We start from the raw sequence: 7238 nt of genomic DNA, 5'->3' as shown, positions 1-7238 counted from the left end.
AGATGTACCTCCCTTATTTTTTAAAGTTAATTATTCAGACAAGCACTAAATACCTCCCTCATTTTTTAAAATATTCAAACAATACAGGAAAATACTAACAACCTCCCTCCTTTATAAGTTAAATATTCAGCAAGCCTTATTTGGGCTCAGTTAATTATTCAGACAAGCACTAAATACCTCCCTCATTTTTTAAAATATTCAAACAAGCCTTGATGCCTCAGTCACATTTAAATCTAAATATTCAAACAAGCACTGAATACCTCAGTCACATTTAAATCTAAATATTCAGACAAGCACTAAATCTCCCTCAATTTTTAAAAAAAAATCAAACAAGCAGTGAATACCTCAGTCACATTTAAATCTAAATATTCAGACAAGCGTAAATAACTTCCTATTTTTAAACTTAAATACATGTACCTCCCTATTTTTTTTAAAAACTTAAATATTCAGACAAGTGCTAAATATATCCCTTACTTTTAAACTCAAATATTCAGGTAAGCACTAAAAACCTTCCTTGTATTAAATATATTTTTTGTGATCAAGCACTGATTTAAAAAAAAAACTCCTGTTTTTAACTTTAAAAATTTAGACAAGTGCTGATACAAATACATATCTAAGGAAAAAAAAACCTCAAACAGTTACCTAGATTTCTTATGTATAGAAACAATCTAAGGCAATAATAAGCTAAAATTAGTTTCTTTTCAGCGTTCAGCAAATAAAAAAAACCTCCACCGCTGTTCAGCTTAAATAATATATCTAAAAAAAAAAAACTTTATACACGTATACAAAAAATGTTTAAAACAAAGACATACAAATAAATATTGACTCAATCTTAAGAATACAATAAACTTCAAAAAGGAAATTTAAGTAAAAGGAAAAAAAGTATAATTTAAACCTCAATACTTTTAGATAAAAAAAAATAATTAAATGCTCTCTGAAAGATTCTGTCTCGTTCAGATAAAACAGTAAGCTTAAGTATTCTTAAACAATTATCTAGCAAAATGAATTCTTCTATTATCCTACATATATCATGAAAAATGTCATGGTTATACACTACAATAATACATCAAATTCCCACAACCATCCAAATACTATAAAGGATCCTTCACATAGTATTCCTGGTAGTTTGTCCTGCTTCAGGCAACATGGAAATTCTTGGAAAAACATGGGTAGCAAGAAAATATCCTGAGTCCATCTCTACGTCACATGGAAACTTTTGGAAAAACACAAGTAGTGAAATTATCTCCCATAACTGACACTGCTCCAAGGTCCATCAGAATTCTTTGAAACACATCCATAGGGAAAATATCTCTGGACTCTATCCCCATAGCTCAAATTTGAGTAATACTAGGCAAGGCTCCAGTTGTCCAACACTATAGAAATACAATAAATCCCATAATATTTTTACTATGACACTTTATGTATATTTAAAGTACAAGTTTTCACAGTATATATAATGATAATGATAGAAACATCCTCATTTTACATACAAGAATGTTTTAAGACTAGAAAAATTCAAATAATTTTTGTTACTATACATGACAATTGTATTTCAAATACAAAGTAAATAAATTAGCTAATGTTAATGATAGACCAAGACAGAAACAACACTTTTTTGCCAAAATAACAATCATTAATAAACATATTACCTGATAGTCTGGTAGTTTAAGATCAAACATGATGGATGTTCAGGCTTTATGTATATTATTCTGCTTGTGAATGGCACCAACTATTGGCTACAGTAATTGTTGACTCAGTGACAGACCACTTTCACCTAAACCCTGAAATGATAAAAAGAACCTTGAAAAATAATTCATATATGATCTACAGTATATCAAAGGTCAATTTGAAATTCAAAGTTTAAATATGAATTAATCTTCCATATAAGCAAATTCAAGGTTTACATGGATCAGGGATTTTGCCAAATTCCCAAGGGAGGGTGCTACAAGATTGCATTTATGTCTCAAACAAAGAAATAATTTCACTATATATCACTACATAGCTTGATTTAATTTTATTAACTCTTTTTCTTACCTGTCTGATGAACACAACAAAGGCTACAAAGATGACTGGTAGAATACAGGTATACAGGTGTCAAAACTCTCCATTGATGACCAGACTGCATGCCGCATTGTATGTTGTGAATTATTGATCTTCTACTCCTGAAATCAGAGAAATTGTAGTCAAAATGAGAGATATCTGCTCCTTTTTAGTTCTCACACAAGGAAGTAATTAAGGTCTTGCGTTCTTATCCAAAACATAACTTGACCTAGATATTCATTTGATATACCTGTATACCAAATTTCATTTCAGTATGTGCAATGGTTGCAAAGAAAATGAACAGAAAGTGTACCGACAGACAGACCGACAGCAGCAAAGCAATAATATGCCCTTCCTTCTTTGAAGGGGGCATAATAAATGCCTCATGTGGCTTTTAAGAAAAAAAATTGACAGTATAAACATACCAACCTGAAATACACATTGATTTCACATGTTGATAAACAGCCTACACACCATCTAGGAAGTTACATCATGCACACCTGAAAAAAAGAGTTTCCTTTAATTCAGTATCATAATTTTGTACATTTATGATTTTAGACACGAGTAAATTCAATATTGAAGGCAAAAATTTTAAAAAAATTGAAAAATAAAAATAAATTGTTAAATTTTTCCATTGAAATTTTTGGTTAGTGGCTTTAAAGCATCATAATATTTTGAAATATTCTTGTAGCAAAGCAATAAAGGGACCACCAATCCAGTCAAATGTCTTGTTCCCATAAGAAGACTAAGTAAAAAAGCCTCATGTGGCTTTGTAAGAAAAAAATTGACAGTATAATAGTGTGTAGGCACCAACCTGAAATGTAAATAAGCACTTCATTTATGTATAAATAAGTTCAATTACACACCAAAATATGAAGATGACATCATGACACCTGAAAAAAAGAGTCATATCCTTTAATTCAATGTATGCCACATAATTTTGCTACATTTATGAAATTCCTCAACAAAGAGTGTAATTCAATACTGAAAAAAATTTTACCAAAAATTGATGAAAATAATGAAAATAAAACTTGTTAAAATTTTTATGTATTGAAACAGACAAACACACAGACAAAAATATTCTTGATGTCCATTAATGAGTGAAAGGGTGACCATCAATTCACATGTCTTGTTCCTCAGAGAAGATGGTAAACAAAAATGTTAAAATTTCAATGCATCTACAATACCCCCAATTGCTGATGAAAATGCACTAAATTTAATATGTATGAGTTCAATTACAGGCAGATGACACACAAAAATATGAAGTTGACATTGAATTTCAGTGAAAATGTATCCCACCATATGGCATGCCTCAGAAAGATTGTGTGAAAATTTCAAGCATCTTTCAATGAATATTGCTAATGAAAAACTGTGACGAAAATTTGTTACGTACGAAACAAGATACTTTAACACACAGACAAACAGGAATTACACAAGGGTATGTAAAACTAAAATTCATTAAATCCCACACGGTGAAAATGAGTTTCCCATCACATTGTAAGGCCACAGAAAAATTGATTTTGTTAAAATTGTCTTTTGAAGCACCTCTGCACATGAAATGAAGATTGTACAACAAAGGCATTGCCTGGAAATTACTACAAAGAAAATTTGCTATGTAAAAGACTGCTAAATCTGAGAGACACATGCAAACAGGAAAACATTGAATTTGAGTGAAAATGATATCCCACCTTATGGCATGCAGCAAGAAGAAGTGTGAAAATTTCAAGCATCTACAATGAATAGTTGCTGAGAAAACTGTAAATGAAAATTTGTTACGGAGTCACACGGACATACAGACACAAAGAGGTGAGACAGACAGACAGACACACAAGAGTGCACAAAAAAGCTGAATGTGGCCATCTTCGGTCAGCGGGTATAAAAAGAGTTTAAAACATTGTAAGGCCTCAAAAAATTGAATGTTTGCAGTTAAGATATTGAAAATGTGCATTTGAAATGAAGATTGTACAACAAAGGCATATCCCTGGAAATTATTGCAAAGTATATGAAGAAAAGACTGCTAAATCTGGAACAATGCATTTAAAGAATTAACTCAATAAAAAGTGGCAGACTGTGATGGTCTACTTGACTGGATAAGAAGGGAAGTATTCAAAGGAGGCCTGGCATGGATCCTTTCCATTAATGTAAGAAGTGTCACTATACCAGTTTAGCTACAAAGAGGTGAGAAAAGGGGACAAAGAGCTGCACAGCTGCCATCCAAGGCCATGACTGTACCTCACCTGAAAATGAAGGTATGAGGTATGTTCTTGGAAATATTGAAACAGCATCAACTGCCAATAGAACTGCAACAAAGTGGTTAAAATTATTGCACACATATATGAAGAAACGAATAAGGACCTGAACATTAGGGGACTCAATGTAAAATGTGGCACTGCAACCCTCCACCGTAGACCACCATAAGATGAGAATAAAAGGGATTATATGACTCAAGGTACTAAATTGTCATGGCTTTAAAGCCATTGATAAATCAAATTCCAAGCTACCATCCAATTTCTTGTACCAGTGAAAATGTAACTCAGAAAAATGTTGCCGCTGCATGTGGGAATACACTATCCAAAAAGGCACACACCTAGGACATATAAATGAAAACCTTAAAGGGCACTGAAAACTTAACCATTCCACCGTAACCACCATTGGAGATGATAATTAAAGGGATTAGATGACAACAAGGCTGCTAATTGTTATAAGTTACAAAGTGATGACCCTACTAGTGATATCCCATTTCACACACATCTGGTGCATAGAGGACATATAAATGATTAAAGAACTGCATCATTAATTCTTTGACTCTAAAAGAATCTTGATAAGGCCAAAAAAGGTATTTATAAAAAGATGTGATTCACACACAATAGAAATGTATTCCTCATAATACCAGTCTGAGAAAATAAAATGATTTGCAACTTTAAACTGTATCTTCATAATAAACGACAATAAAACTTATTAAAGTTGCTCATTAAATCCCACACAGCTGGTTATAAACAAATCATTGATCATGATGAACTTGTCAACAAGACATCATTTTTACCTGATGTTATTTTGGTAAAAATGACATATTTCATTTAGGCAGATTGAAGAATTTTTTATACAATCATGATGAAAATTGAACTAGAAATACGTCCATGGGACATGAATGCCCTGCTGAGGATATATTAGTTAAGCAACATGAAAATTTGTATATGTGTAAAATTTGATCATAATATCTTGAATAGTTATACAGCTGAATTGCTTGTTTGGAAAATATAGGTCAGATCCAGCATCCGAAGCAAGTCTAGAAGCATCCATCCCTAGATGCATCATCCATGCAAGTTTGTTCAGGTAGGGCTTATAGTTACTTGGGAATGAAAACAACTGGAGACTTACCTTTGATGAAGCAATTGCTATGTCTAATGCAGTTGGCTCTATTGTAAGCTGCAGCTACCAAAGACAATGTGGAAAGTCCTGTCAACTTTATTCCTTTTTCTGTTGTGGACTGTAAAACAAGAAATGGAAATTTTCATGTTGCCTTGTGACTTTGAATTATACATGACAGAAGAAGACAATTATATGTTTATTAAAATACTGTATAAATTTGATTTTAGGACCAAGTAATATTGAAAGAACAAGAGATGTTCGTAAAACACTCATGCCCCCTCCCCCCAATGGAACTTTTCTAGGTCCAAAAGGGCATTACTCTGTGTCAAAAATGGTGTGATTGAACCCAAAACAGAACTTGAACAAGATATTTATCTGATAAATATGTATTTCAAATTTCATTTCCATATGTGCAACAGTTGTGAAGTAATTGATGAACAGAAACTACAAATAATTAAAAATTTTCTAAGTCAAAGGGGCATCACTCTGTCAAAAATAGTGCGATCGTATCCAAAACATAATTTGATCTAGATATTTAATAAGTGATATATCTGTATACCAAATTTCATTTCAGTATATGCAACTGTTGCAAAGAAAATGAACGGAATCTAAGTGGACCGACAGACAGACCGACCGACAGACAGCAGCAAAGCAATATGCCCTCCCTTCTTCAAAGGGGAGCATAATTAAATATCATACTTGTACACAAAAAGTCTGAATTTGTAAATAGGGCATATCTAAAATCAAATCCAAAGTGTATTACAAGTAGTAAAAATTTTGAAAGTAGAATACATAAAGATGTGCACTCACTGAATAGGGGTCATGGAAACTCAACACTGGAACTTTGTGAATCTGTAGGGGCACCTGTTGTAAAAGAGAGTAGAGTGGTCCATCATCTAAAACAACAAACAAAAAAAATTACTTTAAAATGAAACAATAACTTTTTAAATATAAATCTCAAAGAAAATACTATAAATCTCAATAATATTAGCTGTATGATAAAAATTAAAGAGTATGCTTCCATGAAATCATTAACTGTACAGATCAAAAATTAAAAAGGAAGCTACAATATGTTGCTATGTTTTATTTATAATGCATGTTTAATCTTTTCAACTGTGTAAATGGGTAAAATGTATACATGTAAATAATGAATTATCATTCCCTTACCGATGAAACCAGAGGGAACTATAGGTTTCCTCCGGGTCACTCCGTCCAAAGGTTGATGACCAGACAGGTATGTTACACGTGATTGGTAGAATACAGGTATACAGGTGTCAAACTCTCTGTTGATGACCAGACTGGTATGTTACAAGTGATTGGTAGAATACAGGTATACATCAAAAAAAGATACCAAAAATTAAAATAATCAAAATACTGTACAGGGGATTAATTTCAAAGGTTGTAATTTTCACGTTTTTCTCTCATCTGACATGTTCGCGGACTCTTGAATTCGCGGAATTGGTAATTGGTATATAATAAAAGTTGCTTCCCTTGTCTACATCCGTTTAATCCATACTGGTCATGGCTACATGTAAACGACATCAATCAGCGTTATGTCTTTATTTCCATGAATAGGGTAGGTTAATATAAAATTGTTAGATTTAATATTAATAATTAATTAAAACAAGTGCAGTTATTAAAAGTTCTGCACTCTTGTCAAATGACTTTCCTATAGATGCTATTATGATGAGTGCATGTGCACCCAGGATCTTCAATTCAATTAACGTGGCAAAAGACTGAAAACGAAAAATAAATGTGCTTATGTAGTTTGACGAAATAATATCCTTCAACATCTTTAGTAAGTTTGATATTTATTTGAATGATTTTTT

General features: G+C 32.1%; 1 long non-coding RNA gene across 1 annotated transcript; it reads right to left on the bottom strand.

The window, feature by feature from the left end:
* Positions 1–952: 952 nt before the first annotated feature.
* Positions 953–2504, bottom strand: LOC134229353 (uncharacterized). Its single transcript, XR_009984163.1, has 4 exons — positions 2470–2504; positions 2035–2162; positions 1650–1781; positions 953–1373 (listed from the first exon to the last, which is right to left on the bottom strand). It is a non-coding gene; the product is annotated as an uncharacterized LOC134229353 (long non-coding RNA).
* Between the last annotated feature and the right edge of the window lie 4734 nt (positions 2505–7238).

The sequence above is a fragment of the Saccostrea cucullata genome, unplaced genomic scaffold, assembly GCF_032062105.1.
Source record: "Saccostrea cucullata isolate Sc308-1 unplaced genomic scaffold, CSIRO_AGI_Scuc_v1 ctg4247, whole genome shotgun sequence".
NCBI classification, from domain to species: domain Eukaryota; kingdom Metazoa; phylum Mollusca; class Bivalvia; order Ostreida; family Ostreidae; genus Saccostrea; species Saccostrea cuccullata.
The sequence above is the reverse complement of the archived record's forward strand: the minus strand, read 5'-3'. Positions and strand labels throughout refer to the sequence as shown.